At 47.6% G+C, this 27932-nt stretch overlaps 1 long non-coding RNA gene across 2 annotated transcripts in view; it reads right to left on the bottom strand.

The window, feature by feature from the left end:
- The window catches only part of LOC309974314, a 269384-nt gene that overhangs the window by 93903 nt on the left and 147549 nt on the right, over positions 1-27932 (bottom strand). For both annotated transcript variants that reach the window (XR_014326876.1, XR_014326877.1), the window contains exon 4: positions 7591-7807. This is a non-coding gene — a long non-coding RNA (uncharacterized lncRNA). The remainder of the gene's footprint in view (positions 1-7590; positions 7808-27932) is intronic.

The following is a 27932-nucleotide window of genomic DNA, read 5'->3' as shown; positions in this document are numbered from 1 at the left end:
TTGTGGCCTCTCCCGTTGCGGAGCACAGGCTCCGGACGCACAGGCTCAGTGGCCATGGCTCACGGGCCCAGCCGCTCCGCAGCATGTGGGATCTTCCTGGACCGAGGCACAAACCCGAGTCCCCCGCATCGGCAGGCGGACTCCCAACCACTGCGCCACCAGGGAAGCCCCATGCCTCTGTTTTAATTGCACTTCCTCTGGGTTTCCATAGGCCCTGTGTTCCCCCTCCTTATTACTCTTTATCTTCTGTTTATTTCTGTCTACCCCGTCATCCGAGGGAGCATCCGGGGCTGCACTCACATCTCTTCCCTCATATACCCTGTGCTCCGCTCACAACACATGTGTGTTGAGGCTGCCATTCCCGCAAGCTGGGCTGCTTCTCTCCTCACCCCACCCCGCCCGTGCTCTCCGGAGCCTCATTTTCCAGCCCCCTGGAAATGCAGCCCTTGCGTGCTTCACTGCTGCCAAGATGACCGGCTCTTGGCGGCACCCTTCTCCGGCATTTCTCCTTCCATCTCCGCTCTCACAGCCTCTGACACTTGGGCTCTCCGGCACCCAACGGTTAGCAGTGGTGACAGCCGCTGCTTTGCCTAAAAGCCCTTCAGTGAAGTGCTAGGAAATCCCTGGAAATTGCTCCCTGGAACCCTCCCCACTCCCAGGCTCACTGCCCTGAAGAGGAAAGGCATCTGGGGAGGAGCCGCTGCCTCCCCTCCTCTGGGCAGGGACCCTGCAGACCTCAGAGGCCAAGGGGTCCAGGTCTCTTCCTCCAAAGCACATTCAAATCTCTGAGTCCATCTCGCGCTGCCATTCCAAGTCATTGTCACTTCTGTTTCCACATTTGTTTTAATCTCCAGGGGCAAAAGGATTGTCATCCTCACTCTGCAGATAAATGAAGATCAGCCAGAGACTCTCCCATCTCAGCCTGGCCTCTTCCCAGCTGTGCGGCCTTAGGTTACTTAACCTCGCACATTAGAATAAGCACAAACAAGGAGCTTCCATCACTGTCACCATGAGCTAAACGTGGGACACAGGGTGGAGGTGCTATAGCATCGTGCTACAGACATGAAAGACAGTCCCCAGAGTCTGTGGTCTAGTAGGAGAGGCAGATCAGCAAATAGGCAATTACAAAGGAGTGCAGTAAGTGTTAAGACAGTGGGTCCCCTAGGTTACTAACTCTACGTGCAACAGGGGCAAAAGGCAGGAAATTGTGGTCAGAGGGGTTTCCAGAGAAGGCGACAGCCAAGCTGAACCTTGTATTGGTTGGCCAAAAAGTTCGTTCGGGTTTTTCTGTATGATGATGGGCAAAAACCCGAACGAACTTCTTGGCCAGCCCGATAGAATTGGCCACGGGGAAGGGGAGGGCCTGGGGAGGAGGGGACAACACTGCTCCAGGCCAAGCGTACAGCGTGTGCAAAGGCCTAGCACGTCTTAGTCTACCTCGTGTCCCCAAGGCCTGGCACGGTGGGCAAAAGCGGTGGGGAGAGCACCCAGGCGCTGGTCTGGTCTGCAGGGAACGCCTCACCTCTCTCTGATCTGCCGCTAAGGCAGCCCTGCCTCTGACGCCACTGATGATGGAGCAGCTGAGTCAAAAGGCGACACACAGCCATTGTTCCTCACCCTGGTGAGACACTGGCTTTAGAGAGCCAGGTGACAGTTCCCTTCCAGGCTGTCACCAACGAGCCCTGTCATCTTGCATGTGTTTCTCACCCTTCTGAAGGTTCCTTATTCTCTTCTGCCAAAAGGGAGCGGTAAACCTTGGCCTCCTGGAGTGATGGGAGAAAAACCGGGTGCCGGACCACCTGAGGACCCCTCAAATGCCAGCTCGTCTCTGTCACCCAGCCCCGGAGATGGAACGGGTCTCCAGCACGGCTAAGGGAGGACTGACTCCACACCCGCCCAGGGCCTCCCCGACACTCTGCTTTTGCTTCCCTGGAGCTGGTGTTGTCCACACGACGGCAGGAAGCAGCCCGAGTCACAGCCCAGCCAGGAGCCCTACCCTTTCCCAGGGACACCCGTGACTTCTAGGTTCCCTCTTCCCACCTAGCTTTGCCCTCAGCTCTGACGGAAGTGACGCTGGCTGATCAAGAGCTGTGTAGATCGATTTCCCCAAAAGTGGTAATTGCAGCCTCCCTCCTGGAGACCAGGCCAGGGACCTGCATGGCCACAGCTAGAGACAGCTGCGCAGCTGCACCCACCCCACTGCAGGGGACGCCCCTGTGCGCCCACTCTCAGCCCGACCCCTCCCTTCTCCGTTTGCTCCAGGCGGCAGTGGACAGTATCTGGCCAGAGGTCAGCCACTCAGCACCCTAGACTCACTCTCCGTGGGACTTCCCTGGCAGTCCACGGGTTGAGACTTCGCCCTCTAATGCAGGGGATGCGGGTTAATTCCCTGGCCGGGCAGCTAGGATCCCACGTGCCTCTGGGCCAAAAAACCAAAACACAAAACAGAAGCAATATTGTAACAAATTCAATAAAGAATTTAAAAATGGTCTACATCAACAACAATAACAACAAAAATCTTGAAAAAAAAAAATCACTCTCTGCTCTGATGCCCTATGTCAAAACAAGGTTCTATTCCGAGCCTGGAAGAGGGGCTGGCTTTTCCCTGGGTGCTCTGTGGTCCTGCCTCTAATCACAAATTTGAATTTAGAATTTGTTCCTGCTTCAGGACCCAGCCCCTCATTTCCATGTTTGGGCAATTTACTTGACCTTTCTGAGCTTCTGTGTACTCGACTACTACATGGGGAAGCACTCTGACTTTCCAGACAACTCTTAAGTGCAGTTATTAAACTGTCCTATCCACTAATACCAAAGCCTCAGAGCCTCACCCTGTTTAAACACCTCTTCCCCCACATCTGCCTGCCCTAGGCTGAGACCCCCATTCGGGGGAAGGGCAGTGCTCAGCAGTATCATTCCTCTTTCCTCCTCCCTCTAGGCTGCCTCTGACTCCTCCAGGGCTGAGTGGGAGGAGAGGGACCCCTGTGAGGACAGAAGGAGCAGAAACTGTCCCACTCACGAGAGCTGCCATCCAGCATTGGGGGCCCTGAGGATATGGCAGGTGTCTAAATACTCACCCTTTTCCTCGTGGAGCTCTTTCGGGAGAAACATGTCCACTGGGGACCTCTGGCTGCAGTCCGCTAACTTGACTGATGTCACCTCTGGCTTGTGGCTTATGATGTCCCCTTAGCCCCCGCATCCAGTTGACCATCCTGGGACACACCTGGGCCCACGGCCAGACACTCGTGGCTGGCTTCCTGCCCTGCGTTATCCACATGGCTCTCATTCCACTCCCCTGGGCCACTCCTGCACCCTGAAATGCCCAAGGCCGAGCTCTTTAAATGGCACTAGGGAAGCCCGCGGCCCCCTCACCTGCCCTGCCGACCCCATAAGAAGGGCACAGGACGCCCCAGCACTGCAGAGAATCCCACCTCCGTCCCTTCCATCAACCTCCCTGCAATTCTTTTCTACCCTCCCTGGGAGTGAAGGGCCAGGGCCTTTAGACTGATTTAGGGGCCGCACCTTGGCAGTTCTTCATAGATTCTCTCTCTTCCTTGCTCAGAATCTGTGGCCACTTAATATTATTTGTTCTCAACTTTGGAGGCTCAGCCAAAGTTTAGGTAACAAGAAAAAGGCCATTTAAGTTCCCACGGGGTGAGCCATTGTTCCTGAGCACAATGAACCCCCCCACTTAGACTTGCAGGACCCTGAGCACCTATCCCTTCTGTGACCCTTGCCCCAGGGCAGCCTGCTTTGTGCTGTGTGTTTGTCCCCCTCCAGACCATGAGCTGCTGGAGGGCAGGCCCGTGCCTCCTTCCCCTGTGTTCTCAACACCCAGGGCCTCGCAGGCAACCAGGACACCTCTGTTCAATGAACAAAGGGTTGAATATCTTAAATAATACTGTTCATTGAACAATCAGGTGTCACTTCTCACTTACATGGAAGAAACGGCCTACAGGTGCTGTAAAGTGTAAAAATAAATGGGTATGACTCTATGTCCAAAAGTGCCGTAACAATAATGGACACAATCATTACAACAAATAACATTGATTGACCTAGTCGATTTGCTCCAGTTCACACACCTATGTATTCAGTCTTCACAATGAGTAAGATGGGTATTACCATTTTCCCATTTTACAGATGAGGAAACTGAGGTACACAGGGCTTAAGTGTGAGCTAAAGATTCTAGAAATTATACAACCAAGAGTTAAGAGTTAGGGCTTCCCTGGTGGCGCAGTGGTTGAGAGTCCGCCTGCCAATGCGGGGGACGCGGGTTCGTGCCCTGGTCCGGGAGGATCCCACATACCGCGGAGCGGCTGGGCCCGTGAGCCATGGCCGCTGAGCCTGCGCGTCCGGAGCCTGTGCTCCACAACGGGAGAGGCCACAACGGTGAGAGGCCCGCGTACCGCAAGAAAAAAAAAAAAAAAGTTAAGAGTTTTAAGAAGAGTTCAGAGATATAAGGAATGGTCTGTCTTGAAAATGTTCAGAAAGGTCTTCTTGGAAGAGCTGCCATGACATGTGAGCCTTAAAGAGTGTGATTCCCGTAGTTGGACGTGGGGAAGGAAGGCCTGCCAGGCGGACCAACAAGAACCCAGGTGTCCTACTGTTGAAGGAAGGATAGCAGATGGTGTGTGCTCCAGAACCAGCCAGGGACTCTGTATTGACCAGATGTGAGGGGTACACGATCTAAAGGGGATTCAGAGCTTGGAGTCTGTCGAGGCAACAGGGAGTCACTGAGGATGTCGAGTGCCCGGAGCTGTTTTCCAGAAGGTTAATCTGACAGTGCATGTTTCCTGGACTGACAGACAGAGAATGGAGAAGTCAAACTACTCAGGAGATTCTCTAATTATTCAGCACCAATTCATGGAACAGCAGAGCTAGAAGAAAACTCAGAAGTCACTGCTATGGGACTTCCCTGGTGGTCCAGTGGCTAAGGCTCCATGTTCCCAATGCCAGGGGCCCAGGTTCGATCCCTGGTCAGAGGACTGGACCCCACATGCCGCAACTAAAGGTTCACTGGACCCCACATGCCACAACTAAAAATGCTGCATGCCGCAACTAAGACCCAGCGCAGCCAAATAAATAATTAATTTTTTAAAAAAAAAGAAAAGAAAAAGAAACCATTGTTATAACTGCACCTTGCACACCAGACCAAGTTCTCTGAGGGAGCAGGCAGGGTGATGCCTGACTGCCTTTCCCAGAGCAGAACACAGCACCTGGTCAGGAGGTGGGCAATAGGTTTGTTCAACAACTGAATGAATGGGAGAATGAACAAACCAATGAGTGACACCTTCTATCCCAGAGCAGGAACTTGGACTTAGGGCTGATTGAGGGATGAAGACAGGAGCAGTAGACATTGTCAGAGAAGGCTGGACGGAACTGCAAGGCGCTTGGCTGGATCCAGAAGCTCACTCGACTGGGAGCTTACTTCTCTCTGGGCCTCAGTGCCCCCTTCTATCCAGCAGTGGGAGAGGAGGATGGCCCAGGTGACCTCCAAGGTCCTTCCTGCCTCCACTCTTCTGGGAATTGAGGAGAACCCAGCTCCCCTGCTCTCCAGCCCTGTGCTTTCCTTTGATGCTAAATGGGGCCAGGAAGAGTGACGACTCCACCAGCAACCAGAGCCCTGCAAGTCGGCAGCGACTCCTGCACCTGCCCCCACAGGCAGCCCAACCCAGGTTATTCTGGGCTGGCTTCACGGCACCAGCCTCCCTGTCTTCTCCCATACCAGGCTTTTATGAAAGTCCCTAACGAGCCCCGTGCTCTTATGCATTTTAGAAATCTCATCTAATAGGGGCTCATGGAGTATAAATTAACCCCGAGGAGCAGAGCTGCATTAATCCCTGTGGTGATTATGCATTAGCCGAAGAATTTCTTTGCCTATTTTAAGCAGCCGAACCCAGGCTGTCTGGGGTGCTTTTCTCCTCTGTCTCTGTTGACAGCCATTCATTCATTTAGAGCATCTCCCTTTATAATGTGTCCTCTTCACTCCCACCCCACACACCCGGCCCAGCCGCGGAGGCCTAGGAGGCTATCGTGCAGTGGCAGGGGTGCATGAGCCTGTGTCTGACGCGGCCAACCTCTCAGGCTAGTCTGTCACCATCCTCGTGACCTTGATCAATGTACTTCACTTCCCTGAGTTATGGCTGCCTGACTTTAACCAGTGTTATTAGTGGCAACCTTCCAGGGTGTTTGTGAGTTTAAGAAATCACGTTTGTAGAGCGCCACAGGCATGGTAGGCCCTCACCCCCTGTCAGTCCGCTCCCCTCCCTGCTGTTATCACCATGCCTGTGTTAATATGACCAGAGTTGCGGACGGCTGGTAAAGAAAATCACGTGGAGTGAGAAAAACCCTAAAAAGTTTCAGTTTCAGGTTCAAGCTCCAGGGCTGAAAACAGAAGCCATTCATACTCTGAAGGCATTAATGAGGTCTTCCAAATCAAGCGAAGAAAACACTCTACTGTACATTCATCAAAGGTGTGTTGTACCTAGCTGAGGACTTTCTGGAAAAGAAACCAAGGCGTGACTACCCACACTGCCCGCCACTTCAAGCTTGAGGCACGCTACTTTCCAAATCAAAAATTATAATTATAGGCTTGTCTTGCAAGCCTGTGAGGCCTTTCTGCTGAGAAGTTCAGAGACGTTGCTATTCCAGGTACAGCATCTTACGAGGAACAAGCTCACCTGGGCCCCCGGCCCCCAGAGGAGTGGGCCCCCATTTCGCATGGCGAATGTGGAGCCCCAGAGGCACAAAGGCAGCGGTCCGTGGCCTGACTCCTCCCTCCCTCAGCACCTGACATGACTACAGCTCACACACACACAGTGCTTTGCTGCTCCCGAAAGCCTTTTGGAGATTTTTATCTCCTGTGGACATTGCAACACTTCTGAAGGGCTGGCTGAGCAAGGAGACGAACATCACGCCTGCTGAACAACTGAAGACAGAATGAGGAGAGACTTCCCTGCAATCACAAAGGCAGAGGCTGCTCTCTGCACCACCTTGGACAGCAGCGTTCAAATGCGGTCTTGGATCGTGCTGCACCTATTTTATCACCCCCATTATACTGGCATCCCCTTGAAGACGTCTGTTTTTGGCGCTATGTTTAACAGAGAAGACACTTGAGTATAAATCCATGCTTAATACATCATTATTGCCTATTCAAAACAGATCACGTTCGATACTTACTCCTCCAGACCAGCCTGTGAATTAAGCACTATTATTAGCCCATTTTACAGGTGAGGAAACTGAGCCTCAGAAAGGGTAAGTGACTCTAATCCAGGTCTCAGGTAGTAAGGGGCAAATCTGAGACTCAGCACGGGATGTGACTCCCCGCTCCTTCCATTCAGCGTGTTTGCTTGTTTATGCATTTGCTCAACAATCACTTGGGCACCGAGCCCAAAGAACACGGGGGTGGACAGACGTGTGGGTTCTGGGATTACCGCACCCGCTCGTGCGGCTGTCACTCATCTGATCCAAACACCCCAGTGTAGATTCATCCACACAAAGCAAAACAGACGCCCCTTGTTTCATGCAGCAAGTGCCTTGATGCCCCAAACACCTGTATCTGCTTGGTTTCTGGTCTTTGTGAATATTCCTTACCTTTGTCCTGGATTCCTGGTTCATAAAAAGCGTGTCCCAGCATCTTTGCAGGCAGCTTCTCCGACGACCAGCAGCCTGCCCACAGCTAAGGAGGCTTTGACTGGACAAAGAGGAATGCAGCAAGCTGGAAGTCATGTGGTCTGGGTCCTGTGCTCCTTGTGGTTCCACCTAGCATGGGTCCTTGAGCTGGTCATTTGGTTTCCCTTCACCTAGACAGCTTCATTCAGAAAATGAAAAGTTGGATTAAGAACTCTGATGAGACCAAACACAAAGCCTTTTGAAAAACCAAGAATCAGTTCTTAATTTGTTCTTTATTGTGGCACTGTAATAACATAAAATGTACCATTTTAACCAGTTTAAGTGTACGATTCAGTGGCATTAAGTATATTCACAACACTGTGCAACCATCACTATTTCCAGAACATTTTCATCACACCTAATAGACACTTTGTACCCATTAAACACTAACTCCCCATCCCCACGTCCCCCAGCCCCAGGTAACCAGGGTTCTGCCTTCTGTCTCTATGAATCTGACTCTTCTAGATACTTCACATAAGTGGAATCACACGGTATTTGCCCTCCTGTCGCTTGTTTCACTTAGCACGACCAAGGGTCACTTTTAAGCGCAAAGATCAGCCCCTCGTACAGATCCTGTGCGTTGGAATAGAACTCGAGATGGGACGCAAGTTTTCCTACACCTTATCTCCTTTGTGCCTCCAAACTACCTCCTCTGCACTTAACCAAAGAGGAAAATGAGATTAGGCAAGTGTAAGGAATTTAGCCAAGGCCACCCAGACTGACAGAGCCAGGTCCTGACTCAAATTCAGGGGTCTTTCTAATTCACTTTTTTTTTTTTCAAATCTTTATTGGAGTATAAATGCTTTACAATGTTAAGTTAGTTTCTGCTGTACAACTGAGTGAATCAGCTATATGTATACATATATCCTCATATCCCCTTCCTCTTGAGGCTAGAACTGGCAATAAAACCCCAGTTAACTGGATAAAGCCCCACATGCATTAACCACAGACCCTGACATGGTTACTTTAGAGTCTAGTCAAGGGGCTCTGGCAGAGGAAATGCTATTCATCTCAGCGTCAGAAGAAACAGACCCCACCCCTCTGCCTTCACCCACCCACCTGTTATTTCTTCTAAAAAGACTGAGATTTGGGACCCACCACTGACTTCCTGGAAGGCTTGAGCCATCACTGAGGATCCCAGAATTCAACTTTCCCGTCTCTAAAGGGGGCCGAATAAAACTTGCTTCGCCCACGTTTCCAAAGGCCAGTCCACCTGCAAGCGTAAAAGCCATTGGAAATTGTAGGCAGTTCTTACTCGGCAGAGTGTCATGGAAAGAACATGGACAGTGTCGGAGTCCAGCTGGGCCACACTCAGGTCAGATGACCTCTCTGGGCTTCACTTTCTACAGACGTCTATTAAGCCCCTTTAGGTGTCAGGCATAATGTTAGATGCAGGGGTGCCGAGGCATAGGAATATACACTCACACCCTCCTGGTAGGTCGAAGGGAAGATTCAAGACAAGACAGGGCAAGCAGTCAGCATAGCATGTGGCAGCTGGTAAGCACCCGGTATCTCATAGCCTTTTCTATAATGTATTCCTTCAGCAAGCATTGAGTACCTACCATGGGCTTAAGCAGGGCTTCTTAACCTTGGCACTATTGACATTTGGGGAGCGCAGTCCTTTGCTGCGGGTGGGCAGGGCCACCGTCCCTGGCACTGCAGAATGTTTAGTCACATCCTCTATCCAATAACTGGCAGTGACACCCCAAATTCTGACACCAAAAATGTTTCCAGACCTTGCTCAGCATCCCTGGGGGGCACAACTGCTCCAGTTCAGCAGCTCTGGTTGAACGTTATACCAGGTGCTAGGTGTATAGAGAGATGAATGGGACAAGGGCTCCCCCAGGACTCCTGGTCCAGGGACACAGACATGAGAACCACCTTCCATTAGGCAGGTGTGTGAGCGGGGAGGGCAGCTGACACTGGGCTACGGGGCATGTCAGACACGGCGCTTTCACGGGACCAGAGGGCACGGCAGTAAGGAGCGCAGTCAAGAGGTGGCCACGGTCTAAGTGAGGGAGGACATGGCCCTGAGCCAGGCAGTGCTGATGCAGATGGACAGATGGAGACGGGCTGGAGAAAAAGATCCCGAGGCAGAATGGACAGGAATGAGGGGGCGACGGGCTGGAGGACATTGGAAACCAGCCAAGCGGGACCTGACCAGGCACAAGGAGCAGAGAGTGGGGCTGCAGCTGTAACTACACAGTGTCAATGGGGTCTAGACAGTGCTGGGTTTTCGCCTCTGTGAACCGGGAGACACTCCCAGGTCCCCCTCCTCTGCCAGCCATGACGCAGAAGCCCAAGTACTTGCACGAAGCTCTCTCCCTCCCACTCTCCTGCCCCTTCCTCTCCCCTCCCTCGTTCCACAAGCTTCTCTAAAAAGGAAAAGAGAAAGCCCAAGTTCTTCTTGGGTCCCGGGAGGCTCATGCCTGGGGCCCTCCCTGTTCCACGTCCTCCCACCAGGAAGGCTCGCAGAGCCTCCTCCAGGTAAAGGGTGTGGGGGGCCGCCGAGCGGGACTCGGTGACTCACATTGAGCAGATAATGAGCTCTGGTGACAAGGGACCTAGCGTCAAAGGGAGCAGTGCCACCTCTCCCAGGACGAGGGCTTGGGCCCACGGGCTCATCCATGGGTTGGAGGCTGAGCGAGTGTGACAGCTTCCCTGGCATCATCCTCTCATCACACCCCAGCTCCACCGCCCCCGCCCGGGAAGTCTTGCTTTTTTAAATGTGCATTTTGCAGTTAAGACAGCTAGCTGCAGAAGCAGAAGGCTCCCAGAGGCTTGAGACTGGAGGTTCCATCCTTGACTTGGGTTTTCCCACTTTTCCTTTTAAGCCCAAGCTTTAGCTCTGTCTCAGCACTTAAAATATCAAAACATGTTTCCTCTGTCCACTTGATCACTGATCCCTTCAGCTCAGTCAACCCATTCACACCACAGAGCCTGCCTGACCACTAAAATTCAGCCATGAATAACTGCATGGGTTCCAGTAATGACAGCAAGGTGAATAGCATACCTTCTAAAAGTGGTGTCTTCGTAGATGTGTGGTTTAAACTACCACGTAGTTAAGACTGTAACAGTGTTAAGACTCTGATGATGAAAAGATGATGGACTAAGTAATAGAAGAGCATAGACCCTGAGGCAGAGGGAGAATGCAGCCTCGAGATGGCACGTGTTTCACCTGCCCTGAAATATCCCTGTGTAAATAATGAAGCTATGTGGCGGTCAGGGCCCTGGCAGGGAAGTGTGGCACATGCAAGCTGGACGCACAAGGGCTCAACGATGGAACTACGTGCAGGAGGGAAACCAATAAGGGACAGCGCAGAATCTACGTGCTAGAAGAAACAGAGCCAGTTACCATCCCCCAGATCCAAAGAAGCAAAGAGGGGGAGAAGTTACCAGAATCCCAAGCATAGCTACATGGAGAACAATCTCCCAACAGGAGCTGAGGTCCTCAGTAAGAGTGCAAAGCTGATAGGGAGAATGGGTGCCCCAGTTCACCAACCTCCCGCCTGAGCTTCCTACTGGCCAAACTCAACCAGGCGTCCAAGGGCAGGTGACCTGTTGAAGGAGTCCATGCAGTCAACCTCCCCCTCTTCCCATCGTGTTTGGTGTCTGCACCTCACTATTTGGCAGTTCATTATGGCAGACAGATGGGGAGGGAAGGGAAAGGGTGGAAGGGGTGGCGAAGGACAGTGAGTCCTCTCCCTCATATTCCAACCAGGTACTTAGGGATGAGGAAATAATTTGAATGTCTTCAGTAGAGACTTCTTGGTGGCCTTCCCAGCATCCAGCTTCCCCTCCCTCTTTTCTGACAGCTCTGAGGAAACCGACTCCAGTTCCAGGTGTGGAAGATACAAGCTAGGCTAAGCCAATCAGAATATTGCATCCCCTTGGAAACAGGATAGACGTTTGACCTAAGTCTGATTTGGCTACGTGACTTTTCCTTGGAATTCTGGGAACTGACAATCCTGCTTTCCTGCTGGTTATAAATAAGGAAGAATGGAAGTCCTCAGATGTGGGGGAACGACTGGAGCCATGAAGAGAGCCAATGTAGGGATGAAGTGGGCACCATCAAAGGCAGAATGGAGAGACAGAATGAGACCAAGTACCTAGTGACATCACTAAGCTATTGAACAGGCCTCTCTGACCTAGCCCTGCCTCTGTGCTTTTCAGCTCAATAACAATATATTTCCAATCTGAGTTGGATTTTCTCTTAATTACAACCAAAAAAGCTTCAGTTGATCCACACTCCAAGAGTTAAACAAAATAAAAAATACAGAGTAGAAAGAGACAATATATCTACCAAGCCCATGAGGAAAAATATACTGACAGTCGTTTGGTCATCAATGTTTAAGCATACTACTTCAGTATGCAAAATAGGAAAGAAAGGCCACCTTTGTTGGTCATACCTACTAGTGTCCAGGGCAGAGATACCAACTGCCAGGGACATGACCATTCTTGTCACTGAAGAGGCCGTTCAGTGACTTGTCTAAGAGCACGTGTTTTGGAGCCAAACAGAAGTGGGTTCAAGTCCCCAGATCCTCTGCTTGTGAACAATATGAACCTGGGAAAGTGAACTCTAAGGCACTGTGATTCCAGAAATTGACACGAACTAGAAACTCTTGACTCCCAGCCCCACTGCATCTAATGAGGGCCACTGAGGGAAGGATCCACTAGTGGTTTCATTTTTTTCCCCTATTTTTTGGATTTCCTTCCCATTAGGGTCACCACAGAGTATTGAGTAGAGTCCCCTGTGCTATACAGTAGATTCTCATTAGTTATCTATTTTATACATATTATTGATAGTGCATATATGTCAATCCCAATCTCCCAACCACTAGTGGTTTTATACTCTGCAGGCATATCCCAGATGTAAGAAGCCACAAGCTTCTGACAGAGGACACTCATATTTCTCACTGAAAAAATCTCTCTCTCTTTGTAAATGGGTGTTTTGGTATCTGATTTGATGTATCAGCGTGTGTGTGTGTGTGTGTGTGTGTGTGTGTGTGTGTGTGTCTGTTTGTATGTTAGGTTCATGTCAGTCTATCATTGAAATTTTCCTCTGCTGTGTTCAGAAATTCTTCTAATTTAATTTTTAGTTTAAGAACCTGCAAAAGACCTTGATGGGGTTAAATCTATGGAAGCAGTTCACCCATGAAGCCTCCCGAGGGGCAGCCTCCCAGCTTCCGGCACCTCCAGCAACTCCCATGCCCCCTTCTGCTCACTGGACTGAACGACACGAGGAGTTGCCTTGATAAGGGGCAGGGGGTGGGTGATAAGACCCCCTGTGATTCAAAACACAGGCTTACCGACCCAGGTATTCTGAGAGACTTCAAGAAGGGAAGCTCCATTGATCGACCTAGGCACCCATGGCTTAAACTCATGTTGGTGTTACCTTCAGATCAACCTTGACATGACTACTGTAAGGTGCTCCCCTGGGGGCACGACACAACAGAGCCATACCTTGATGGTAGATGATGACCTAAACCCGTCTCAAAACTTGATTTCTCTAAGCTTCTAGGCTAGGCAGAAAAAAGCAAAGAGGTGATGCCAGGAGGGCCTGGACCCTGAGCAGAGACAAAGCAAGGGGATCCCTTTTCATTTATTGATTTAAAACATTTATTTTTGAGCATCTTTTATATGCAAGAATCTATACCAGAAAAAGAATTGGCCATTGCTTCATTCCACAAACATTTACTGAACACACACTTTGCCAGGTACAGTGCAGAGATATGGACATGAATAAGCCTGGAATCTAGGCCATTCCATTGTCCTCATGGCTCAGTGTTTCTAAATGTGTGAGACTTACCATATGTGGATACACATGATTTTAATTTTGTTTTAGTTCTACAGAGAGAATTTTTGTTTGTGCACAGGTAAGACATTAAATAACCGAATTACATAGTATGAAAGCCATCCTCTTTTCCATTTTTTTCCCCAACTCCACTTATTACTTTGAGAATAAAGCCTAAGTTAGGTACCATATGTTGTTAGCATCTTCAAACTTGCCAATTTCCTTCTCTTCTAACAGAAAGAGAGAGAGACGGAGAGAAAAACAAAACAAAACATAGAGAGATGGAGAGAGAATTTGCCTTAGGTCCAGAGCCTTCAAAAATAAAATACCCAGGGGGAGTTTAATATCATTCTTTCGTTATCCCTGGTTTTACTTTTTATGGCAACCTCTTTAAGTCATACTGGTTTTTAAAGAAAAATGACAAGTAAATACTGACAACTGTCAAATAAGTATGGTGAAATTATGAAGGTAGATATAAATGATTGAACTTTAGAAAAATAAGAACATGGTATTGTGTTACTTCTTTTTTTTCATTCAGGACTGCTCAGATCAATATTGTGTTACTTTTAAACCAAGTTTTCCATTTTTCTCTCCTCAAGGGGCTTTACCATATGTGAGGATTACACAGCCCTATTCTGATGAACTCAAGAATCGTCATGTGACTCTTCAGCCAGTGAAATGCGGGAAGAGTAGCACGTGTCATTTCCAGGAAGAAACTTGAAGAGCCATTACGTCGTTTGCCATGTTTTCTTCCCCTCTTCCATGGGACAGGCGATATTACACAGACAGCCTGCCCCATCTGACTGGGTCTGGATTTAAGCTGACATGGAGCAGAGTTACAACCAAGCCATGCTGAACATAAAGCATGAGTGAGAAATAAGTGTTTGTTCTTGTAAGGCACTGAGACTTGGTTGTGAACTGGCATTACATAGCCTATCCGGACTGATACCAAAGGCCACAGCAGCATCTGACAGAGATGAAGTTGGTTCAGAAGAGTCTACCCTCACTCCTGGGGGAAAAAAACTCAAAATTTTAACCCTAATGCTGGATGCCCTATGAAGACACGCGATGCTCCCAATGGGACGCACTCGGGCATCTATTTAGGAGCAGCATCAGTAGAAGGCAACACCACAAAGGCTGAAGAGCCTTGTGCATGAGTACTATGAACTCAATTTCATTGGTAATATGGACCAGATAGCTGGATGGTCTTGAAGTCTTTAGGATGAGAGAGAAAAGGGAAATTACATACCTTAAACACACTATATGCCAGAGGCAATGTGCCAGGCCCTTGGTATACTTTCTCCTTTGGATCTTCTGAAGAATGGACATTATGTCCACTGATAGTTGAACAAATGAAGGCTCTGTCACACAGCGTCATCCAGCCAGCAACCAGTGGAGCTGGGACTAGAACCGAAAGCCTCTTGAGCTCCATTCCTTCTGGGGCTTCTCTTACTACACTGGCAAGATAAGGCTGGAAGAATGCCACCAGCTACATGCATTTTCATCACATCCTATGTCGATATTTATTGGAAATGTGGAATATGAAGGCTTCAGTTAATGATATTAGATTCGTTCCCACAGTCATCATCTTTTCTGCAACTGCAACATCCAAATTGAATCTGGGATGGAGGTGGCAGAATTCATCAGGAATGGAATAATTCAGAGAATGCTGCAGTGGGGTTTCTCAATAGTCTGCAGGCTGAGTGTCGTAGTGATTGGGGAGTATTCAACCATCCTTCTCAAGTTGGGAGTTAAAGCTTTTTAACCATGATTATACGGCCTAACATTCAGCTAAACCCAGTGAAATGACACTCAAATAACTATTAATCATGAGCAGTGCTCCCAGAAGCCCTCCCACATTTTCTCCTCCCCTTCTCCCCTCCTTCTTGGTTTCCTTAGCTCTCAGCCTCCATTCTTAACCTGGCAATAAGTATAGTCCTCAATCCATTCACCTCTGAGGTAGCCAATAAGCAGAGGAGGGAAGAAGAAAAGGCAGAGGGAGAGGAAGAACTGATGAGGGAAAAGTGTGAGGTTAGGAAGTGCAGGATAATTGATCACTTGCTGTCTGTTGTGCACCATTATAGGCATGAGTTTCCATCCAGCCTCTCATATGACTCTTAGAGCAATCTAGATAGATCACCAATTAGTAGTGATCATTCAGGGGCCGCTAGGATAGGAAGATATAAAAGACATTTAAGGAGCAACAAATTTGACCTCTTGGCCCAGAATGGCCCAGAGAAGTTGTGTTGAGCGATATAAACTGTCAGGCATGATCTCCCTGAAGGCACACCGAGCTTTCCCGGTCCTACTCTATAACCTTACTACCCAGTACATAGTTTGCGTTTATAAAGAATAATCCTTCTACCTATGCTTAAATGCCAATAATATTCCTCAGATTCAGTTATTCTTCTAGTTAACATTCATTCAGTAAGTACTGACTGAGTGCCTAGTACGTGCCAGGTACTGTTGTAGGCATGAGGAATACAGCAGTGCACAGAGAAATAACAAGAAATCCTGCCCTGCTGGAAGCTTACATTCTAGCAGGTGGAGATAGACATTAAACAAAATAATAAGTAAAACATATACTATTTAAGGAAGTGTGAGGGGTTATAGAGAAAAATAAAGCAATGAAGGGAAGTTAAGAGTGTTGGAAGGAGGTGGGGTGTGATTTTAAATTGAACAGTCAGAAAGTCCTCACTGAAAATATGACAGTTGAACAGTAACTTAAAGGAAGTGAAGGAGCAAGCCATGAGAAAATCTGAAGGAATAGCATTTCAGGCAGAGGGAACAGCATGTGCATAGGTCCTGAGGTCTGAGTATACCTGTGGGTTCAAGGAACAGCAGAAGGTCAGTGTGGACTAAAGCGGAGTTAATGAGATAAAAAGGGCAGTAAGGAGACTCGGCCAGAAAAGCAACGAAAGGACAGATCCTGTTGGCCCACAGGCCTTTCTCAGCTTTTACTCTGAGAGAGTCGGGAAGCAATGCATTTTGTGCAGGCAAGTGGCATAATCTGACTGGCATTTTAACCGGATGTTTCTTACCGTTGAACTAAAAACAGACTGTAAGAGAGGACAGGTGGAATAGGGGGTACAAGCCAAGGGCTATTGTACTAATCCAGGCAAGTTGCCTGGGAGATTTGGGACCTGGCTATGCCATTTCCATGATGGTTTGGAATTTGTTTCTTCTTCATCATCTACATTGACTCTGTCACAATTCAGGCCCTTATCACCACTAGCCTTTCTATTACAATAGCTTCTTTTTTGGGGAGGTCAGGGGCGGTTAGAGTAGAAATTGTAATGAAAGTTTAAAAACAGAATTTCCGACAATTGCTTAATACAATTCAATTAAACATGGAAAATTCACCAAGGAAGACAATATACTTGATCATCAACAGATTTTCACTAAATTTTAAAGGATTATAAATAAACACATACATGCTTTAACTGCAACTGTATTAAATTTAAAATCTGTAATAATAAGATATTATGATAGCTTCTTTTTTATTTTATTTATTTCTGGCTGTGTTGGGTCTTTGTTGCTGTGCACGCGCTTTCTCTAGTTGTGGCAAGCGGGGGCTAGTCTTCCTTGCGGTGTGCGGACTTCTCACTGTGGTGGCTTCTCTTGTTGTGGAGCAAGGGCTCTAGGTGCATGGACTTCAGTAGTTGCAGCACACGGGCTCAGTAGTTGTGGCACACAGGCTCAATAGTTGCTCCACAGAATGTGGGATCTTCCCAAACCAGGGTTCAAACCAGTGTCCCCTGCATTAGCAGGCATATTCTTAACCACTGCACCACCATGGAAGTCCACGATAGCTTTCTTTTTTTTTTTTTTTTTTGTGGTATGGGAGCCTCTCACTGTTGTGGCCTCTCCCGTTGCAGAGCACAGGCTCCGGACACGCAGGCTCAACGGCCATGGCTCACGGGCCCAGCTGCTCCACGGCATGTGGGATCTTCCTGGACCGGGGCACGAACCCGCGTCCCCTGCATTGGCAGGCGGACCCCCAACCACTGCGCCACCAGGGAAGCCCCCACGATAGCTTTCTTAACTGGTCTCTGTCCATAGTCCAGTCCCCTGAGTTAGTCAAGATAGGAGAGGCTCTGCTGCAACAAGGGATGAATCCTGGAATGTCAGTGACCTGATGCAGTAAAAAAAACCTTCAGGCTGACTTCTTCCACATTTTGTCTGTACCCTCTGAAACATGTGGCCTCCACACTCTTCATAGAAGAGGAAGACATGGAGAACTTTACAACTGTAAGCCCTAGAAGTGTCTTACAAATCTCTGCCCACGTCCACTGGCCCGAACCCCATTATGTGGCATTGACCTAATTTCACAGAAGGCTAGGAAATGTAGAGCAGCTTAGGAATCTTTGGTATGCACCAACATTCTCTGCCACACATCCTCCCATCCTTATGCTCTTTCTACAGCATAAATATCACCGTGTCCCTCTCATGTTCATGAGCGGGTGATGTATCCCCAGCCCATCACAGTTATCATGATATAATCAATAGCTCTTCCATGCGTTTCCCCCTTCTTTCAGCAGTCTTTTCCTTTGTAAACAAACATTCTTGCCTTATAAAGGGTCTACGGCAAAAAGAATGGAAAGGAGCTACTGATACAAGAATTGCCAAGACCAAGCCAAGATTCTGACCCTTGGAATTGAACCTATAACCCATGTCTTCTTTCAACACTCTGAGTCTACACTGTGCCAAACACCACGTCAGGCTTGAAGGTGCAAAGTTAACCACATCCTCATTCTCAAACAGCTCGTGGTTGGACCTAGTGGCTTCCTGAATGGCCAACAGGAAGAAATGGTCAACTCGACATTCCTTCCCTCCATGCCTTTATTCCCAGACACTTACATACACACTTGCATACACACGTGCATCTAATACTCCAGAAAGGAGGAATCTACGTCCATAGAGACTCAAATATGGCCATTGTAAGCACTAATCTTTGATTCAGGCATTCTGGGGTCCTTCCACTAGTGTCATTTCCAACAGTCTACTACCATAATTTTAATCTTTCCATATGTAAAAAGATAGACTTGGGGGCTTCCCTGGTGGCGCAGTGGTTAAGAATCCGCCTGCCAATGCAGGGGACACGGGTTAGAACCCTGGTCCGGGAAGATCCCACATGCCGCAGAGCAACTAAGCCTGTGAGCCACAACTGCTGAGCCCATGTGCCACAACTACTGAAGCCCGCATGCCTAGAGCCCATGCTCCGCAACAAGAGAAGCCACTGAAAAGAGAAGCCCGCGCACAGCAACGAAGAGTAGCCCCCGCTCGCCGCAACTAGAGAAAGCCCGTGCACAGCAGCAAAGACCCAACACAGACAAAAATTAATTAATTAATTAAAAAAAAAAAAGACTTGGACCAAAGAAAATCTGAGACTTCTTCCAGCTCCAAAATTCTGTGCAGACCCATTGAGTGTCGTGCAGAGGCCACCTTATTAATTCAAACCTAGAAAAGAAATTCTCCTAAGTATAGCATTATTTATCATTTGCAGGAAGAGCCGAGAAGAACTCAAGCTGTTCAAGCTCCCTTCTCCTTGGCCAAGCACGATTTCCTCGCAAAAGTTTTGGGTGGGATTTTTTAAGCTTCCAACGAGGCTCTAAAGACTTTTTGGACATTGATCTGTACTTTTATACCATATGGTTTGAATTGAGTGGGAAGAAGTCAAGAACAGACAGAATGTACTGCTGTGACAAGAACCCAGTAAATTAGAAAGTTCCAAGAAAATGGATGGTTTAAAAATGCCAAGAAAACAATTGGGGGCAGGATGGGCAAATCCAAGGAGGTAGAGAAGAATGAATGTTCGGAAAGTCTGATGTATCCGATTTTCTGCAAGACAAACCACTCCAAAACTTAGTGCCTTCAATCAACAACCACTTATTTAGCTCATTATTCTACGGGTCAGGGTACCTGGACGTTTTTTATGGTCTTGGCTGGACTCTCTCTCTCATCTGCATGGACCATCATCCAGGACTATTCAGATGTCGGTGACAGGAATCTCAAGAGGGTTAAGTGCCACGATCACTTTTCAAGTCTCACAGCACATCGGCTAAAGGAATCATATGCCCACTCCGGACTCAAGGGGTGGAAAAATGTCACACTTCTTGATGGGAAGAACTTAAAAAAAGTCAAGTAAATATAACGATACACAGAGGGAGAAATGTGGCCAGTTTTACAATCTACTACCGATTTACCCAGTTTTACCATCTAGACACTGGAGAATTGGTTTAAATTCACTGGGATTTCACCTTGAAAAGTGAAGACTAGGGGTGGGAGAAGATAAATAAGGGGTTGACAAAAGGTGACCACTACTTTCAAGTATTTAAAGAGATCTCACAGATAAGAAGAATTACAGGACTTCCCTGGTGGTGCAGTGGTTAAGAATCCACCTGCCAATGCAGGGGACACAGGTTAGAACCCTTCCGGGAAGATCCCACATGCCGCGGAGCAACTAAGCCCATGTGCCACAACTACTGAGCCCACGCGCCTAGAGCCTGTGCTCCACAAAAAGAGAAACCACCGCAATGAGAAGCCCGCGCACCACAACGAAGAGTAGCCCCCGCTCGCCGCAACTAGAGAAAGCCCGCGTGCAGCAAAGAAGACCCAATGCAACCAAAAATAAATAACTAAAAATAAAATAACATAACTTTTTTTAAAAAAGAAGAATTACATATGTTCTGAATAGGTTCATACAGAAATATTATTGTTAATGGCACCAGTCACGTAATGCAAAAGGAAGACCCCTTGAACCATCAGAGCTTCCCATATAGGTAATAAGGAAGGGATCAGACATTAAGCAGTTGCCATGAATCAGAAAAGCTATTTAATGCTCTCAAACCACATTTCCTTCCATATTTTAGAGATGAGGAAGTAAGTCTCAGAGGGTGTAAGTGACTTTGCTCAAGTTCACGAGCTAAGAATTGGCAGATCTAGGATTTGAACCCACATCTCTTTAATATCCAAATCTGTACTCTTTTGACACCATGTCATGCTGCTTAGGCTCTTTCAGGATCAAAGGAACAGAGACACACCCAGGTTCCGTATGAAAATAGACATTTGTTGTAAAGATAGATGGGGAAGAACAGAAATGCTGGGAAATGTCTCCGCAGCATGGCTCAATCTCTTATGCACCATCTCTGCTTCTAGCCACTTGCTGGTTCCCTTTCCTCTCGCACCCCTAGAAATCAAGGACCCAGAACCCCACTAAAATATGCTGCTTTACAGCTTGCAAATATGTTCGTTTAAATTCAGTTACAAGAGTAAGCCTTTCCCTGCAGTGTTTGCATTTTAAATAATCTTCTGGAAACCAAGATAGCATAACGAGAGTTACCATTTGCTTAGCACTTTGTATACCACTCCTGATTCTCACCAAAAACCTACTACAAGTCAGTACAAGTATTAACAATTTATAGATAAAAAACTGAAGCTCGGGATTCAAATCCAGTCCTGTCTAAATAACCAAATCCAGTACTTTCTCCATTAGACTACACTCCCTCTTGAAGGAAGAGATATTGGGAACCAAGCAGGCAGTGTGAAAATGGGTGGTAGAGATAGTTTTTTATCAAGTGGGCTTTCCTTGAATTACACCACATTCTACCAGAGTTGATGTACGAGAAATTCTGGTCACTTGCAAATGAACTAGATCTGATTATTCTTGTCATTAACCTTAAAAGGTTTTGGAAGATTCTTAAAACTTCCTTTATAAATAGAAATTTTCAAACATATGTAAAAATAAAGCAAAAGACATGATGAACCTCCATGTACCCTTCATCCAGTTTCAACAATTTTCAACATGTCATCAATCTTATTTCTTGGCAGGTTTCTAAGAGATGAATCCCAAACCTATGGTTGACCATGAGCTGCTTCTTCTTTCCCCAAATTAATAGCCAAGGAGTGCTGGAGCAGGAAGCCATCCCCCCAGCATCCTTTGGGATGAATCTCTCATTTTTAAGGGGGAAGGGTAATGTCAAGAAATAGAACTGGACTTGCTCAGAGTCACACACTGAGGTAGCAGAAAAGGAAGGGTGAGGAGCAGAGTCTCCTGGCTCCAAGCTCAGAGCCCTCCCCCATAGACCAGACTTCCCCCAGGCATCAGAATACTTTCTTGGTACCCACTGCCTAAGCAGCCACTGCCACCTCCAGAGGAGAAAGAGGTCAATGCAGCTCGGATTTGGTCTCCACCCAGCAGGATCAATGGACTTCGTCATTTATGCCCTTCTCTGACCTTCTTACTCTTTCAAGGGTAATTAACTAGCCAAATGGGTTCCCTCTACTGAGACTTGGCATCCAAAGAGTCACAACCCCGCCAACTGCTGGTGACAAAATCACTCCTGAGAGGTCCCACTCGGTCCTCCATTGTCATGACCTTCATTGATTCAGCTTTCCTTATTCGAAAACTTGGTGTCTCACAAAGATGGCAGATTTGCCTGTGGACGCAACACACTTCACAGACATCCTTCTGCCACTTGGCTCCCGTGGCATATTTCCTGGTGAGAAATGACCTTCCCAGGGTGAATGCAAATAACTAAGGGGTTAGATAGTGCATGGACATGGCATCAAATGACCCTTCTCAAACTGGGAACTTTTGGAGATACATGGTAGCTTTCTAGGGAGGTCCTAGAAGCCATGGGATAAGCATCTTCTAGGTAAGAACATTCATTTCACAGCAACTGCAGAGCTGGAATGTCCAGAATGAGAATCCCATGGCAGGCACTGTTCTAAATGCTTTATACAGGCTAATTCATTTAATCCTTACTGTAACCCTATGAGGTTACTGTAAACCTAAGAGGTATTATTATCTCCACTGTGAAGAAACTGAGGCACAGAAAGATTAAGTAACTTCTTAAAAGCCACACAACTATTAAGTAGCAGAGAGTATTAAACAAAATAATAGGGTTTCAGATGCTGTACAAACTTATAAAAGGAGTTATCACATGTGTAGGGTTATTATTGAAACCAAAAAAACTGAGAATTGACAAGGAAAAGTATAAGCCAGTATGCAGTCAAGTCCTCAACTCTAGACTTCTGATGGAAAATGCTGAAGTAATGTAGGAAAGTAAAAAGAGCCATAGAATGTATCAGAGAGAACTTCAGGGTGGGACAGAATATTTGGAGAGTAACTACATGTACAAAATCTTTTCTGAGTTCCTCTCTCCTCACCTTAACAATGACTCTTTTTTAAAAAAATATATTTATTTTATTTATTTATTTTTGGCTGTTGGGTCTTTGTTGCTGCACGCGGGCTTTCTCTAGTTGTGACGAGCAGGGGCTACTCTTCGTTGCAGTGCGCGGGCTTCTCATTGCGGTGGCTTCTCGCTGCAGAGCACGGGCTCTAGGAGCGTGGGCTTCAGTAGTTGCAGCGCGAGGGCTCAGCAGTTGTGGCACATGGACTTAGTTGCTCCGTGGCATGTGGGATCTTAGTTCCCTGACCAGGGATCAAACCCTTGTCTCCTGCAATGGCAGGTGGATTCTTAACCACAGCACCACCAGGGAAGTCCCAACAATGACTCTTGATGTGAGGATTATCATAGCCTCTTTTTATAGATGAAGTAACCAAGGTTCGTAGGACATGTGACTTGCCAAGTACCTAACTAGACATTAGGACTGACTCCGAATCCTGAGCCTTTTCCAGTCCATCCCAGTAGAGCTAATTTTGAATCTGAGGGTATGTTCCTGCTTTTCAACGGGGTGTCTCAGCTCTGGTCCCATGGAAACCCACAGTGAATAGGGTATATATGTCCTGCTTTGCGCAGCACAGTCCTGGTTTATACCTGTGTCCTAGTATAATTAGTAATACTGCCTTTTTTCACTTTTAAAAGAGTTCCTGTTTGGATGAAAAAATTTAAAAGCTACCCTAACCCTGAGCAACACCTTCCTCACGTCTGGATCTGCAAAGCAGAGCAGTAAGTTTCCGCAAACTTGCTTCCTACCAGAAACATTGTTGGAGAGCTCTTACTGAGGGGTGAGAGCCACAGTGGAGACTAAATTTAGGACAACAAGTGGAGAGAAACTTTCGAGTTTATTCCTCCCACTCTCACTTCCAGCCCCAACTGACTATGTAGATGGGATTGTTCTCTGAGTGGAAGACTCAGAAAGAAGAGAAATAAAAAGGGAGAAGAAAAACCAGAACAGCCTCTTTGCCCTTCCCTTGCTATATGTTTGGTTTGTTTTGTTTTGTTTTTTGCGGTATGCGGGCCTCTCACTGTTGTGGCCTCTCCCGTTGCGGAGCACAGGCTCTGGACGCGCAGGCTCAGCGGCCACGGCTCACGGGCCCAGCCGGTCCGCGGCATGTGGGATCGTCCCGGACCAGGGCACGAACCCGTGTCCCCTGCATCGGCAGGCGGACTCTCAACCACTGCACCACCAGGGAAGCCCCTAGAACCCATCTCTTGATGGGAGGAGCAGCAAGATGGCATTGTGAGAGGTCAAGAAGGGGGACCATTTTTACAATCAACCTACAGCATAGCAACTAGTGTCACCTCAACTAGTACTGTTGCAACAGATGGTGATGACAGAGCCAGGATTCAATTCCAGACCTGACTAACATCAAAATTGGAACCCTTTTTAGGATACCATAATAACACTTTAAGGAAAACAAAAAACAGCTTTGAGGAAACCAATAATAACATCCTAATGCAAACTTCCCAAAATCTACAAATGGATAGAAAAATGTCTGTTCTTCCCCCTCATTATCCAAGGCACCTTCAAGGCTGCTGAAGAGGTGGAAGCAGCTTTATTTTGTTACTTTCCAGGATTAGTTTTTCAGATGCAGAGTCACCTCCCTAATTAGTTCTAATTAGATGCATGGTTCACATTAGGTCACAACAAACGCAAATGTGAATAATTTAAGAAGGATCCGAAGTCAGTGTCAACAAAACCAGCTTCGTGGTTACCTGGGTGATGGCAATTCTTCCTCCACCGGAGTTGTCAGGGAGCTGACTCTGAATACCAGATGTAGGCTGTTAATAGCAAGGGGGCAACCTTCACGCATTCAATGGGCCTCAGACCTCTTCGTGGAAGGAGCTGTAATCTCCTTCACTTTCTGGGAGTGGGTGGCCCACGTGGACATTAAAAGAAGCAGGTTTCTCCATTTCTCCAGCCAGACAGACCTCTTTGGAAGTTTTGGGCATCCCTTGAAACTCCCATCTTTTCCCCTCCCAGACTCACCATCAGAGAACATGTGATTTGGAAGGACCTGGTTAGTCACCTCATCCAGTTCTACCATATTATAGAAGGGACAATTTCAAGTCCCAAAAAAGAAAGACTATTTATCCAAAGCTATACAGCTAGTGAGCAGCAGAACCAAGGCTAGAACCTGTATGAAGGTATGATAGTATAACAGAGGAGGCAGCATCTTTAGATTCAGCCTGATTTAGTTCCAATCTCAGCTCTACTAGTTATGCTGTGTGACCTTAGGCAAACTCCCAACCTCTCTGTGCCTTAGTCTGCTCATCTTTTAAAAAAGCATGGTTTAGGGATGGACCTTCAAGTTGGCGGAAGAGTAAGACGTGGAGATCACCTTCCTCCCCACAAATACAACAGAAATACATCTACATGTGGAACAACTCCTACAGAACACCTACTGAATGCTGACAGAAGACCTCAGACTTCACAAAAAGCAAGAAACTCCCCACGTACCTGGGTAGGGCAAAAGAAAAAACAGAAACAGAAGAATAGGGATGGGCTCTGCACCTCTGGGAGGGAGCTGTGAAGGAGGAAAAGTTTCCACATACTAGGAAGCCCCTTCACTGGCAGAAACGGGGTGGCCGGGGGGGAAGCTTCGGAGCCACGGAGGAGAGCGCAGCAACAGGGCTGCGGAGGGCAAAGCGGAGAGCTTCCCGCACAGAGGATCGGGGCCGACCGGCACTCACCAGGCTGAGAGGCTTGTCTGCTCCCCCGCCGGGGCGGGCGGGGCTGGAAGCGGAGGCTCGGGCTTCGGTCGGAGCGCAGGGAGGGGACTGGGGTTGGCGGCGTGAACACAGCCTGAAGGGGCTAGTGCGCCACGGCTGGCCGGGAGGGAGTCCGGGAAGAAGTCTGGAGCTGCCGAAGAGGCAAGAGGCTTGTTCTTCCCTCTTTGTTTCCTGGTGCGCGAGGAGAGGGGATTAAGAGCTGCTTAAAGGAGCTCCAGAGACGGGCGCGAGCCGCGGCTAAAAGCGCGGACCCCAGAGACGGGTGTGAGACGCTAAGGCCGCTGCTGTCGCCACCAAGAAGCCTGTGTGCGAGCACAGGTCACTCTCCACACCTCCCTTCCGGGAGCCTGTGCAGCCCGCCACTGCCGGGGTCCCGGGATACAGGGTCAACTTCCCCGGGAGAACGCACGGCGCGCCTCACGCTGGTGCAACGTCACGCCGACCTCTGCCGCCGCAGGCCCGCCCCGCCCTCCGTGTCCCTCCCCCCCCCCCCCCCGCCCCCCCGGCCTGAGTGAGCCAGAGCCCGCGAATCAGCAGCTCCTTTAACCTCATCCTGTGTGGGCGAAGAACAGATGCCCTCAGGCAACCTACCATCAGAGGCGGGGCCAAATCCAAAGCCGAACCCCGGGAGCTGTGAGAACAAAGAAGAGAAAGGGAAATCTCTCCCAGCAGCCTCAGGAGCAGCGGATTAAATCTCCACAATCAACTTGATGTACCTGCATCTGTGCAATACCTGAATAGACAATGAGTCAACCCAAATTGAGGCGGTGGACTTTGGGAGCAACTGTAGACTTGGGGTTTGCTGCATGCGACTGACTAGTTTCTGATTTATATAGTTATCGTAGTTTAGTTTTTAGCGCTTGTTATCATTGGTGGATTTGTTCATTGGTTTCGTTTCTCTCTTATTTTTTAAAAAATTATTTAAAATATTTTCTTATTTTAATATTTTTTAAAATTTTTTATTTTAATAAGTTTATTTAATTTATTTTTTTCTTTTTTTTTTCCTCCCTTTTCTTCTGAGCCATGTGGCTGACAAGGCCTTGGTGCTCCAGCTGGCTGTCAGGCCTGAGCCTCTGAGGTGGGAGAGCTGAGTTCAGGACATTGGTCCACCAGAGACCTCCCGGCCCCACATAATATCAATCGGCGAGAGCTCTCCCAGAGATCTCCATCTCAATGCTAAGACCCAGCTCCACTCAACGACCAGCAAGCTCAAGTGCTGGACACCTTATGCCAAACAACTAGCAAGACAGGAACACAACCCCACCCATTATCAGCGAGACCACCTCAAATCATACTAAGTTCACAGACACCCCAAAACACACCACTGGATGCAGGCCTGCCCACCAGAAAGATAAGATCTAGCCTCAACCATCAGAACACAGGCACCAGTCCCCTCTACCAGGAAGCCTACACAGCCCACTGAACCAACCTTGGCCACTGGGGGCACACACCAAAAACAGTGAGAACTACGAACCTGCAGCCTGCAAAAAGGAGACCCCAAACACAGTAAGTTAAGCAAAATAAGAAGACAGAGAAATACGCAGATGAAGGAGCAAGGTAAAAACCCACCAGACGAAACAAATGAGGAGGAAATAGGTAGCCTACCTGAAAGAGAATTCAGAGTAATGATAGTAAAGATGATCCAAAATCTTGGAAATAGAATGGAGAAAATACAAGAAATGTTTAACAAGGACTTAGAAGAACTAAAGAGCAAACAAACAATGGTGAACAACACAATAAATGAAATTAAAAATTTTCTAGAAGGAATCAATAGCAGAATAACTGAGGCAGAAGAAGGGATAAGTGACCTGAAAGATAAAATAATGGAAATAACTACTGCAGAGCGGAATAAACAAAAAAGAATGAAAAGGATTGAGGATGGTATCAGAGACATCTGGGACAACAATTAAATGCACCAACATTCGAATTATAGGGATCCCAGAAGAAGAAGAGAAAAAGAAAGGGACGGAGAAAATATTTTAAGAGATTATAGTTGAAAACTTCCCTAATATGGGAAAGGAAATAGTCAATCAAGTCCAGGAAGCACAAAGAGTCCCATACAGGATAAATCTAAGGGGAAATATGCCAAGACACATATTAATCAAACTATCAAAAATTAAATACAAAGAAAAAAATATTAAAAGCAGCAAGGGAAGGCAACAAATAACATACAAGGGAATCCCCATGAGATTAACAGCTGATCTTTCAGCAGAAACTCTGCAAGCCAGAAGGCAGTGAAAGGACATATTTAAAGTGATGAAAGGGAAAAACCTACAACCAAGATTACTCTACCCAGCAAGGATCTCATTCAAATTTGATGCATAAATTAAAACCTTTACAGATAAGCAAAACCTAAGACAATTCAGCACCACCAAATCAGGTTTACAACAAATGTTAAAGGAACTTCTCTAGGCAGGAACCACAAGAGAAGGGAAAGACCTACAATAACACACCCAAAACAATTAAGAAAATGGTAATAGGAACATACATACTGATAATTACCTTAAACGTAAATGGATTAAATGCTCCAACCAAAAGACACACATGGG

This window comes from Leucopleurus acutus (assembly GCF_964270905.1).
Source record: "Leucopleurus acutus genome assembly, chromosome: 17".
In the NCBI taxonomy this organism is placed as follows: domain Eukaryota; kingdom Metazoa; phylum Chordata; class Mammalia; order Artiodactyla; family Delphinidae; genus Leucopleurus; species Leucopleurus acutus.
This window is presented reverse-complemented; position numbering and strand designations above follow the sequence as displayed.